We start from the raw sequence: 13,729 nt of genomic DNA, 5'->3' as shown, positions 1-13,729 counted from the left end.
CGAACTGCGAGATCATGACCAGAGCCAAAATCAGGAGTCAGACACTTAACCGACCGAGCCAACCAGTACCCCAAAAATCATTTTCTTTTTTTTTATTTAAATAGTTTATTACCAGGTTGGTTTCCATATAACACCCAGTGCTCTTCTCCACAAGTGCCCCCCTCCAAGACCATCGCCCCCCTTCCCCTTCCCCCCTCCCTCCTCAGCCCTCAGTTTGTTCTCAGCCTTCAAAAGTCTCTCATTATTTGCCTCACTCCCTCTCCCCAACTCCAATCCCCCACTTTCCCCTTCCCAAGGTCACTTATTAGGTTTCTCCTCCTAGACCTATGAGTGAAAACATGGTATCTGTCCTTCTCCGCCTGACTTATTTCGCTTAGCATGACTCCCTCCAGGTCCATCCATTTTGCTTTCTCATTGCCATGTAGTATTCCATTGTGTATCTATACCACATCTTCTTGATCCATATATAGACTCACAAAGTGAAAATGATTTTGATAATATCTATCTCGTATTTATTTTTTAAGTAATCTCTTCCTCATCGAAGCTCGAACTCCTGACCCTGTGATCAAGAGTCACAGCCTGCACTGAGCCAGCCAGCATCCACTTTAAATTTAACTTTAGTAGAATAGAATAATTAATGGCCACGCACCATGCAGCACCCAAGAGTGTTCAGAGAATCATTTTAATAGAGATAATAGCAGAGGTCAAAGTTTATAACAACACTTCTGAGGATCATTTATAGTCTAATTCTTTATTAATACTTCTAGTCGTAATTTCATAAGAAGCAAGGCAGCAAATAGTTTACCCAAATTAGTTCTTTATTGCCTTTCCCCCTCCATATCTATTACTCTCCAAAGACCAGTCAACTTGATACTTAATTTTTCCCACTTTGAGATGCCGCTCATATACAAGCTTCACACAAAGTACCTAATTTTAAGCACCCAGGGACATTCAGATGTGATCACAACTGCATACGTAAGTAGACAGCTGCTCCTGCCTGCTTTCTCTGTGACAGCCTTCGCATTTAGTGCTTAACGACCAGGTCTTTCCTCACACCGGGCCCTGTTATTTTGCAGAGTATTGTATTGTATATTCTATATCAGGTTATCATTCCGTCATTCTTCCTGTCCCTCAGATCATGGAACTGAGTCACAGAGGTTTTAACAAGCTCTCCACAGTCTGACAGTAAGTATATGGCAGAGTTGGGGTTGAGACCCAGTTTTAAGTGGCCGTCAGGTATCCAAATATTCAACCCCTACCCTGTCCGGCACCTTGGTAAAGAGTTCACTTGGTAAAGGCCCTTTCATCGCCTTACCATTTCTTCTGGGGCAAAAAATATCATGCTACTCTGCTTAACTTGTCTCACATCAGCTGAGAGATTGGGGTGTGATAGGAAAGGCAAAGGACAATTTTAAATCAGGAAAGCTGAGTTGGTGCTGCTGTCATGGTAACTGACCAGGAGAATTTCCTGGTAGTTAAGAAACTACTGGAGCGAGAGAAACGTCCCTGCTGGTTAGCAGGCTTGCTTAACATGAAGCATGATTTCTTTAAGAGACAAAGTTGAAGCTCCATCCTAATCACAGAGATCATTTTCAATATGTTCAATAGTTTCGTGCTCTCTGGATTTGATTATATTACCAGTGGCCTAATCTCTAGTAAGAGATTTTTTTGCTGCCCTAATTTTGGGGTTGTCCGCTGATCCTTGTACCTGCAACCACATCACAGGTCATTAGATGGTATCAGAATGTACCTACAAGTTTCAGAAAATTTCTAGCCTTTCTGCAATTACTCCAAGGTTGATATTTTTTTATATATATAGCACAGAATATTCATTTCCTTGGGTCTAACCATGTCTATTTGTTACTTCCAAGGCTCTAGCCACATCTATTTTTATTTGCTACTTTATAGATTCCAATTATATGATGAAATAGGCTACATAGAACACTCAGCATGGCACACGGTAATTACTCTGTAAGTGTTATTGGTTACTATCATCTGGGCAAATGCTATAAACAACTCTCCTGTGAGTCCACAGAATGACGGTGCTAAGACGTCTCACTGTAGTAGGAGAAAGAGTTTTAAAGCCTCTTCTAGCTTTTGTCAGGAAAGGATCAATTTCTGTTCTGTGTCATTCCTAAAAGACCTCCAACTTCTCCATTTTATAGATGTCAGTTACTCTTTATATATTTTTTCATATATCACAATATTCCTCCCCAGCCACTCTAATTATGGTTTAAAAAAACAACCTTTTTGCTGCCTCCCCGGGTGCCTTCTGTGGAACGTTAGTGGTAATGATAGCATATTATATTTGCACATCTGAACAGTAAACTGGATTTCAGACCTAAAGGGGTACAAAGAATGTGTACATCTATTACACAAGTCATAATCTAGCTGTGCCCTCATTATCCTGTTCGTGACCTGGGAATTACAAATCATTTGCAATATCCCTGTTTACACAGCAACTTTAGAAATATTGAAATAACAGTAATCAAGCTCTGGTGGTTTAAAAGCCTTCAGAAAGAAGTATTCTAATACATGGACCTCACTTATTGACATAGGTCTGGTTTTGCCACCACTACAGTATTTAGCTAGCACTGTATACATACCAGAAGGGTTCTCGGTGCATCATTTGCTGTTCCTCAAACCTTTTGTTTAAGTTAAAAAAATCGATTCCCTTTTCCATTTCTTGTTGATTTCCTATCAGTCTGTCCATGATATCTCAATTCTCCTTCTGCTTGGGAGTTACATTGCTATCATTGCTGTCTTTGTTTTTCTACCCTGTCCCCCATATGGATGTTAATCTCTGTGGGTTGTTAGTTATTTAAATATCTGACCCTCCCTAGCTTCCCCCTTCTGTTTCTGTCATACTTTTTATTCTTTCTGGGCCCCACTTCACACAGAGCTCCACCTAAGCTTTGCACTTGTCCCTTTACCTCTTGCTTCTGATTAGATGACATGACAGAGCTTCCCCACCTGCTCCCACCTGAGGCTCAGGGAGCGGCATCCACACTGCGGGAATCCGCTGCCCACACAGTTCTCAGAGGCCCCCCGGAGAGGCTGGCTGGGTCTGCTCTGGCTCTGCTCCTTCACCCAGAAGAGGTCCCTGGGCAAATTGAGAAAACAGAGTGACAGTGTGTCCTAGACGCACTCGGGCACCTCCTGGCTGCTGAAGCCCCTCATTGTCCCTCTGGATGGCAGAAGATTTTACTCTTCTACCTTCTTAAAGTGTACTATTGCCATAGTCTAGTCCTGCAGGGTGTTTACCTGACTAATCCATGCTCATGTGTGAATAAAAAGGGACAGACTCAGTAAAGATACCTGCGCCTTAACCAAAAACCTCCTGGCGCTAATGTTGTGACCCAAAGGCAAGCCAGTGAAAAGACAATTTTCCACCTCTCTGTAGACTGCTGGAGGACAGGCATTTGAAGCAAATAAAGTTTTCAGCACTTCTGAAACCACAGGGTGTAAGCAGCTCTTTATTCTTCTTAAGGGTAGGGCTCCTTACAAAGCACACTTGTCCTTGTAAGAAGTGTCACCAGATGCAAAGGGGAGGAGGACAGGGGAGTGTTAATCTTATGCACATTAGGCTGGAGAGGGAGATAATCATTAAGTATCCAATTTTCTTTACTGCCTCTGCCTGGGAGGAAAGAAAGGGAATGAACATTTATTGAAACTCAACTGGGGGCTCTCCCTTGTACTAGGAACTTCATAGGTACCATCTCATTAATCCTAAGAATAGTTACCATTCATTAAGTGCTTGCTTTTTGCCATATCCTGAACTAAGAGTTTCACATGTGTTACTTGCTTGAATCCCCCTGCTAATCCTATAATTAATCCTATAGTATCCTAAGATATTATGTCAGTATTATTGTCTCCCATTTTACCAACCAGGAAGTAAGGTTGGAGAAGTCCATTTGCCCAGGATCATGGAGCTAGCAAGTGGCAGAGCAAGAGTCAAACTTGGATCTAACTAGGGGTGCCTGGGTGGCTCAGTCGGTTAAGTGTCTGGCTTCAGCTCAGGTAATGATCTCATGGTTCGTGGGTTCAAACCCCGCATCAGGCTTTGTGCTGATGGCTAGCTCAGAGTCTGGAGCCTGTCTTCAGATTCTGTGTCTCCCTCTCTCTCTGACCCTCCCCTGCTCATTCTCTCTCTCTCTCTCTCTCTCTCTCTCTCTCAAATAAATAAAAACAATAAAAAAAATTTTTTTTCAAACTTGGATCTAACTCTAAAACCTATGTTCTTAACCCAGTCCTGGAAGATAGCTATTCTGGCTCCATGTTTCAGATAAGGAAGCGGAGACTCAGAGAGGTTAAGTGCTTTGCTCTATGTCTCAGAGCCAGTCAGTGATGGACCTTGCTTCCTCAAACCCAACTCTACCTGAGTACAAAGCCCATGAGTTCCCGCCTGCTGACCCTTGGCTGTAGTTGAAGAGATGCTGTCCTTCTACAACCTTTGTCTAGGAACACAGCAAATCCAAGAGAAGCGATATGAATAAAAATTTACAAAATATGTACACAAAGAACAGTGACCAGTCCTTAAAATAAAAATTGACCTAAATGTCTGGGGTCTAATCTTGGGGAAGATAAATACATAAATGTCCAAATCTCTTTCTCTCTCTCTCTCTCAATTTTATTATGACCACACTTCAGTGTAGGGTGAGGAAGGACTTGGTGGTTGAGGGAAGGCTCCAAATACAAATGCTGCAGGTAATTGCTTGTATTGCTTGCTTATTCTGATGAAGTCAAGGATGAGAAGCGTATAGAGGGCAGAAATGGGGGTGGAGCCAATGTTGAAATGAAGGGAAAAGCAGTGTGTATGGGTGTTCACACAAATTATTCTGGAGGAGGAGATTGGTGAGGGTGGGAGGGGAGTGGACAATTGAAGGAAGAACCAAACTGGAACGGGTGTTGGGGAAGAGAGGCAGAAACAGATAAGAGACACAAACAGGCTCCAACCCTTCTGTGATAGGAAAAAAAAAAAATAAAAAACAGCAAGGAGCGCACCTCTTTCTCCAGAGCTGTTCTTAAGTGGCAGTTGGCTCTCGGTGATCCGTGGGAGCAGCTAGATGGCCTTGGTTGCACTTCCCTGGCCTTGATTTCATGACCTCATCTCCCTGACCCCTCACTGTAACCTAGGCTGGGGACCCAAGGACTGACCGCCACCAATTCAGTACAGACATGGGTGAGAATGACTGCATGCAGTAGAGTGGAACCTGGGGAAAGAGTATCAATTCTGGGGCCAGCAGACTTGGTGCAAATCTTGCTCTAACAGTCAGAGTTTAACTACTCAGGGCCTCACTTTTCCTTGATTGTAAAATGGACCTGTTGGGCCAGGGACAAAAGGTCAGAGGAATAATGCAACAGTGTATACGAAACTGTTTGACACAAAGCCGGAACCTGGGACATTTCCCTCCTTCCTTGGCACCTTTTAGTGTAAGAAGATACCAGTTCTCCATACCTTGTTTTAAATTAGGACTAATTGTTTAACCTCTTCCCATAGGATTTAGGTCAAAAAATAGTCTTAAAAACCTGTATCAGGGGCGCCTGTGTGGCGCAGTCAGTTAAGCATCTGACTCATGATCTCGCAGTTCGTGCATTCTGTCTTTCCTTCTCTCTGTCCCTCCCTTGCTTGTGTGCTTGCTCTCGCTCTCTCTTACTTTCTCTCTCTCAAAAATAAGTAAATAAATAAATAATAAAAATTAAAAATAAATAAAAACTCGTATCAAATTATTTTAAATATTTTCATGACAGCAAATCTTAAACCTTTAATCACAGCCTTGATTTGGAGAAATATCCAAAAATCAGTCAGCCCCAAACCTGGTAGACAAACTAGATTTTTTTTTTTTTAGTTTAAAAATATAGAAGGAAGGAAGAATGGGAAGAAGGGAGGTGGCAGAGGGGAAGGGAAGGAGAAAGGAAGACAAAAAAAGGCACTGAGGCACTGACTTTTTTGGGTGAATCAAACTGACAAAATGTTAGCCTAAAAGAGTGTCTCTAAAAATGGCTACAGTAGCAACACTGGAATAAGAACCTACTTTGAAGGGGACAAGAGGTCAATATTTATTGGATATGAATGTTCTTTTGGACTTGAATTAAAAAATAAAACTAGCATGCAGGGCACTTAGGGGGCTTAGTCAGTTGAGCATCTGACTCTAGATTTCAGCTCAGATAATGGTCCCAGGATCATGGGAGCCAGCCCCATGTGGGGCTCTGCACTGAGCATGGAGCCTGCTTAAGACGCTCTCTCCCGCCCCCACCCTTGGCTTTTCTCTCTGCCAATCTCATCTCCCCTGCTTACTCTCTCTCTGCCTCCAAAAAATCCAAATAAACACAAAAACCAAACCACGAAGTCACACCTTATAAGCCTCTGAAAACAGGTAGAGAGAGTGTTGGAATGATGTAAAATCCCTGTCCTCCCTCTCCCAGAGACCCTATTGGGTGGTAGAGTCCCCTAATTACATGCCTCTTGGTGGCTTTCCGTATACCTCTATATTTACTCCAACTCTTATCTCTGGTTTTACAAAGTATCCTAAGAAATAGTACAGAAAACACCAGCCTGAAACATGAAGTTAACAGAAGCGGATTCAGATGCTAATTATATGTGTAACATTGGGTGTTATCCTCTCTCAGACTTGTTCCCTCATCTATTTATCTGTAAAACATCAGGATTAATTTTAAGGTCCTTTTGACTAACACTTCCTATGGTTCCTGCCACTTTCCTTTCTTCCCAGAGAAGGAACATGGATCCCATCTTCTCTAAATGCAGAAGTGATTTATGGGGAGGCACCAAGGCTTACAGTCAGGGCCACTCTCCTGCACAGGGCCCTTTCTGGCCTCTGTGAGGGGCAGTGTGTAACTTTTTGTAAGATTTGCCCAGGTAGATATTTGTGTATCCCTCTTCTTAAAAAGGCCACACACCACTGTTTAGGGTTCAAGCTCCACAAAAGCTGGCTGAGCCCTTGTACACAGGACATATTTCTTGCCAAGTTCAGCGATAAAATACAGAGTTCATGGAAACGAGACAAAATCCCCAAGTGACCGTAGAAGAGAAGTCCAGAAGCAAGTCTAAAAAGCAATCACTCTCAAGTTCCTCTACTTGTCATCTCCCTTTTGGCTTTTCTGCCTTTTTAGGGCAAGAGGCTCTGACTCTGAACAGCAAAATGGCTGACCCACGTTTACAACCTGAACTGAAACCATAAACCGCATTCCTGGTAATAGGGTGCCATTCTCCGCCCTCATACTGGGGGGCATGAAACCCCTGAAAACATATGGTTGATCTAATTTACTAATAAGAAATTGCAAACTGCACGGAGCCACCGGTGAAACTGGAGGCAGCCCGTCTCCATCCCTAGAAGGCTGTTTTTCAGTTTTCACATTCACCTCGTGTTTTTCTACATCATTTAAAATAGAGTAGCTGGTGGCTGTTTTTCAGGCACAGCAGAGATTATTTTTACTCTCAATTACAGTGACCAAAATAGCAACTACGGCGCTGGGACTAGAGAACGGGCTGGCATGTTTTTAATTGGTTTTCAAGACAGTCAGCTTTCATAAAAAATTAGTTGCTTGGGTTTTTTGTTTTTTTTTTTTAATGGTTTCTCCCAGTTGTTGTACACTCCTCGGGGCTTGCTTTCCTGGAAGACATCCGCAGATCCCGTGCCCCTGGCTTGCCGTTGGGGTGTAGCTAGCTGTGGGTGTTCCCATGCCAGAGTTTCACCAGCCTTCTTTAAGCTCTTAGCATTGGCACCAAAGTGCTGGGACCCCACTCCTCTAGGCTGCACCCCGTCCCGGGACCCCGCTCCTCTAGGCTGCACCCTGTCCCGGGACCCTGCTCCTCTATAGGCTGCACCCCGTCTGTTTTCCAGCTCCCCTTCTCATGGAGAGCATCAGCAGCGGGGCATCCCATTCCCAAAGGAGTCTGTCGCCACGCAATTACTAAACACCAATTCTGAGTCCAGCATGGGGAGCCAGAAGAAGCGTCCTTGGGGGGTTAACTACACACAAACATATTTATTCAACTTGTTGGGAATGTAAGCTACTAAGTGCTATTTCACAAGCCACTTATGCAATGGTCAGCCTACTTCCCGAAACTTCTATAGCTAGCGGTGCGGGTAGGAAAAATCTATCAAGGAAAAATTTCTAAACCAACAGTAATTATCCAAGTATTAAACTCTACATTCCTTTGCCCTTGCAAATTGTTTCTTCCCCCTATCTCACCCCATGATATGCCTCTGGCTTTCTGCTCTGCCCCTACCCATATTCAATATTGCCCTCCAGAGACATGAGTTGTCAAACACATTTAGCATTCATTCAGAAAAATAATTATCCAGTGCCTACCTTCTGCCAACACTGTGTTTTGAAGAAAAATGGTTTCTGCCCTCGTTCGGTCTAGTGGGATTGCTGGAGACATAAAATACCATACAAGTGCATTGTACTCAGTGTTGTGATGGACAGCAAGGTTCACTGGTGGGACATCTATGCTGCATCTGTGCAAGTGCTTTTAGGGACAGCCTCAGAGGAATGTGCCGTAGAGCCATGCCCTACATTTGACCAGAGGAGCTCTGCAGTGATCCAACTATTACACATCTGAAGAAAATGTCTAGTGCTTTTAACACAAATAATTAATATCTGGTATATTGGTTTCTATTACTGCCATAAGAAATTAACACAAATCTAGCAGCTTACACCAACACTAATTTATTACCTGACAGTTTTGTAGGTCAAGAAGTTCAGCAGGCTCAGCTAAGACTCTGCTTCAGGTCTCACGAGGTCAAAGTCAGGGTGTCGGTTGACCTGGATTCTCACCTGGAGGCTCTAGGAGAAAATCTGCTTCCAGGATCGTTTCAGTTGTTGGCAGAATTTATTTCCTTCTCATGGTCTTCATGTGGTCCCCTCTATCTTCAAGCCCATAATGGTGAGTTGAGTTATTCTCATACTTTAAATCCCTCTGCCTTCCTCTTCTTATTTGAAGGATTCATGGGATTACAGTAGTTTCACCTTCTACAATTCCGGACAATTGCCCTACTTTAAGGTCAGCTGATTAGTAACCTTAATTACATCTGCAAAGTCCTTTTTGCTGTGTAACAACCACAGAACTAAGACCAGGGACAGAGATCATGGGCTACCAAAATTCTGCCCACCTCCATCTACCCTGTGGCCCCCACCCAGGGTTCACCCCCATGCAAAATACATTCATTTTATCCCAGTTTTTCCAAAAGTTTTCAAACCAGTAATGGGACTCACAAGTGCAGCCCCAACTTTTCATTCAGATGTTTTTTCAATTTGTCTTTAAATTTCCCTGACTCTCCTCCTTCAGAGAGGAGATTTGAGACTTGCCTTCCTGTCTCCTCCTTTGGCTGCTTCCCAAATAATCCCTTTTCTTGCTGCATACTTGATGTCTCAGTGATTGACTTTCTGTTTATCAGGCAGATGAACTTGGGTTTGGTTATGGTCAATCTATTATAGCATCAAAATCCCACCTAAAGGTATCAGTTCAAAAGTTCCACATCTCGGGGCACCTGAGTGGCTAAGTCAGTTGAGCTTCTGACTCTTGATTTCAGCTCAGGTCACGATCCCAAAGTCGTGGGACTGAGCCCTGTGTTGGGCTCCACACTGACCATGGAGCCTGCTTAAGATCCTCTCTCTCTCTTTCTCTCTCTCTCTCTCTCTGTCTCTCTCTCTCTCAAATTAAAAAAAAAAAAGTCCCACATTTCACCATCTCTATATCTAAATCAGTTACACATGAGGCTCTGGGTTACTTACAATGGGTCCTCCATTACTTACAACTCCTGGGGTATAATCCTTTATCTGTGAACCCATGAAACTAAAGAAACTAGTCATTTGCTTCCACAATACAAAGAAAGGACAGGCATAGGATAATAGTAAAGACATTTCTGTTCAAAAATGAAGACTAGAAAAAGTAAAAATTAGCAGTGCACACCAGCCAGCCAAACTCCATTAGGTTTTAGTCCTGGGAAATACTTCTCCAAAGCTCTCAATTCTTCCTTCTGAGTCATCAGGTAAATTGAAATAGCACTATGTTCCAGGCATTGTGCTACGGGTTTTACATACATTGACTCATTTAATCCTCCAACTACCCTGTGGTAGTGTGTAATAACTACACTGCTATTAATTATCCCCATTTTATAGATAAGGACTCTGAGACATATGTGGGTACAGAGCTTGCCCAAAATTGTACAGTCACGCGGGGAAAGATCTGAACTCTGCCCAGGAAGTCTGGCTTCCACAATGCTTAACAGTCCATTGTCCTGAAAATCAGTAATAATTTTAAACCACTGAGTTCTGCTCAGGAAGGAAGGAGTTTGGAAAGCATTCCAGACTTTCCCCATTATACATATTATATCTGAGATGTGTGTGTCTGTTTATATATCAATGTGCGGTGCCCAGTTTCCAAACAGGGAATTAAGAGAATATCTGGCATCTCTGTGGTGGGATATAGAGGCAAAAAAATTAAAGGAAATCCCAAGTCTTGGGCTACTTACATGCAGGACTCTTCTCCAGAAAGATCTTACAACATGAGTCTGTATGTTGTCTTCCTCCCACCTCAAAATCATCTGTCTCTTCCTTTTAAGAAAAGAAAATCGTAAAGGTACCTAAAGACCATTGTTTTCAAGTTGCCCGTTAGTCTCTGCCTCTGATGGAGGAACACACTTGTTCTATATCTCCTCACAGGGAGGTAGGATTGCACTGGGAGTAGGAGTCAGGGCTCAGGGATTGGACTGAGTGCAAATGCTGGATCCCCTCATCAGAGCTGCTTAATCCTTCACTTCTCTAAGACTCATTTGTAAAATGGGGACATAGGGAATCTATTTCATAGAGGTTTTGTGATAACTAAATGCATGCAAACAATATGTGACTGAGATCCAGTAAATGCTCAATAAATCTTAGTTATCATCATTTTCCTATCTAAAATCATTTTCCTTGCTTTTATTTTATACCATTTGCAAGTCCCTCAATGCTAAACTGCATATAATATAGTTATAAGTCTGTGGATCAAAGACCTATTCTCTTTATTTTATTCATTTTTATTGTTTGAAATACATGTAGTTTAGAAACTTTAACTATGAAAATGTTCTCTATAACATAATTTATTCTACATATTAATAATGATCTGAACTGAAATTCCAAGAGTTTTCCCTAAATTTTATATTTTGTATTGCATACTCATTTTCATACATGCCCATTTTCACTGCAGCTTTTGAGGAATAATTCACTGATACACAATACCTTGCAAGCTTCTTTCTCTTGCTTAGGTGGGTTTTCCCAATATTTTCTCCATAGAATTTTTGTTCTAATAATAAGCAGGAAGTTCGCAGTTAACCCTAACATAATTACAGCCAAAAGTCATAGAAGTTCAATCACAACAAAGAAGTCTTTGATAGAGAAAGTCAAAGATTTTGAGTTCTAGTTCTACAGCTAACACACAGTAGGATGCTACTATAAAATCATAATAATAATTAATCATCATCATCATAGAAAACAACAAATGTTGGTGAGGATATGAGGAATTCAGAAACCTTGTACACTTATAAAATGGTGGAATTATAAAATGGTGTGACCACTATGGAAAACAGCTGAAAGTACTTATAAACAATTAAAAGTAGAACTATCATGTGATCCAACAATCCAATTTCTGGGTGCATATCCAAAAGAATTGAAAGCATGCCTCAAAAAGATATTCACATACCTATGCTCACAGAAGCACTATTCACAATTGCCAGGAGGAAGAAGTAACTCAAATATTGACGGAGGATAACTGGGTAAACAAAATGTGGTATACACATATAGTGAAATATCACTCCGCCATAAGAAGAAAGTCTTGATACATGCTACAACATGGATGAACTTGGAGGAAATTATGTCAAGTGAAATAAACCCATCACAAAAAGAAAAACACTGGATGATTTCATTAATGTGAGTTATCTAAAGTAGTCAAATTCATAGGAACAGAAAGTAGAATGGTGATTATTAGGGGTTGCAGGGAATGAACAAAAGAGAATCACCATTAAATGAGCATAGAGTTTCTATTCTGCAAGATGAAAATATTCTAGAGTTATCTTTTACAACAATGTGAATACTTAACACTAGCAAACTGACCACTTAAAAATGGTTAAAATTGTAAAGGTAGTATGTTTTTACCACAATTAAAAAACCCCCAAAGCATAGAATGTATAACACCAAGAGTGAACCTTAATGTAATGCTTTGGGTGCTGATGATGTGTCAATACAGGTTCCTTAACTGTAACAAGTACACCACTCTGTTGGGGAATTTTTTATCATAGGGAGAGGTTTTAGGGGGCTGAGGAAAATTCTATATTTTATGATCTATTTTTCTGTAAGCCTGAAACTACCCTAAAACATTTAATGTGTTTCATTAGTTCTGAATTCTCCATTATGTAAACTTGTAAACATTCAACAATACCTTCCGAAAGATTGTTTGCTGTGCCAACTAAATGGGTGAGGATGTCAGTGGATAATCTCAGTGTGTCATAACACAAGCTATAACCTATGCTCAATTCATCCTCATTTGGAACCCACTCCTTTGGAATAGGCAGGGCTCCCTGTTTCTTCATCTGCAACATAAGAGGCCACATTAAATGACCATTAAGGCCAATTTGACCAATACATTACCTTATGAGGCTATGAATATATAGGTCTCATATGTGATTTTCATTGAGTAAAAAGTTGTAAAATTGATGACTTAACTTGGGATTTGTGTTTGTGATTCATGGTTATGTAATACTTCCCAGACTCACCATTTAGAGATGAAATAAAAGTGACTGTTTCTATGAATTACCACTCAGCTATAAGTTGAATTTCACTTGCAATACCTAAAAGCAATTTAGCAGTCCTTGTTTGAAAATAATTCCAGCCACAAAATTAGTTTCAATACATTTTTTAAAGATTGAAATTATACAAAGTGTCTCTTCAGCTCATAATGAAATGTGAAATATCAAATGAAAATAGCAGATGGAAAGTTGGAAAATCCACAAACATGTAGAATTAAACAACACACTTTTAAACAGTGGGTCAGGGGTGCTTGGGTGGCTCAGTCGATTAAGCATCTGGCTTCGGCTCAAGTAATGATCTCACAGTTCGTGGATTCGAGCCCCACATCAGGCTCTGTGCTGACAGCTCAGAGCCTGGAGCCTGCTTCAGATCCTGTGTCCCCCTCTCTCTCTGACCCTCCCCTGCTCACACTGTCTCTGTCTCTCAAAACTAAATAAAAAACATTTTTAAAAACTAAACAGTGGGTCAAAGAAAAAGTCACAAAATAAATAAGAAAATATCTTTAGACAAATAAAAATGAAAGTTGTAGGATGCAGACCCAAGAGGGCATTTCATACCAATAAATACATACATTAAATATAAAGTAAGATTTAAGATCTAAAAATAGTAAACTAACTTTTCACCTCAAAAAATTAGAACAAGAAAAACACAATACACCTAAAAGTAACAGAAGAACGAAAATAATAAAGATTAAAGCAGAGATAATGAACAGCGAATAGAAAAAAAAATCCAATAAAACAATAGAAAAACAAATAAAACAAAAACTAAGACTTTGTTTTTTGGAACCAATCAACAAAATTGACAAGCCTTTAGCTAGATTAACTAAAAACAAGGAGGGAGAAGTCTCAAATAACTGACATCAAAAATTAAAGAGAAGACATTACAACTGATCCCACAGAAATAAAAAGGATAATGAGTATGA

The 13,729-nt window shown here is 40.9% G+C and overlaps 1 long non-coding RNA gene across 1 annotated transcript; it reads right to left on the bottom strand.

Moving 5' to 3' along the window:
* Window positions 1-3,539: 3,539 nt before the first annotated feature.
* On the bottom strand, window positions 3,540-10,554 carry LOC115289461. The gene is made up of 3 exons (XR_003907640.1): window positions 10,500-10,554; window positions 8,702-8,895; window positions 3,540-3,637 (listed from the first exon to the last, which is right to left on the bottom strand). It is a non-coding gene; the product is annotated as an uncharacterized LOC115289461 (long non-coding RNA).
* Window positions 10,555-13,729: the final 3,175 nt, after the last annotated feature.

This window comes from Suricata suricatta, chromosome 4 (assembly GCF_006229205.1).
Source record: "Suricata suricatta isolate VVHF042 chromosome 4, meerkat_22Aug2017_6uvM2_HiC, whole genome shotgun sequence".
NCBI lineage: Eukaryota > Metazoa > Chordata > Mammalia > Carnivora > Herpestidae > Suricata > Suricata suricatta.
This window is presented reverse-complemented; position numbering and strand designations above follow the sequence as displayed.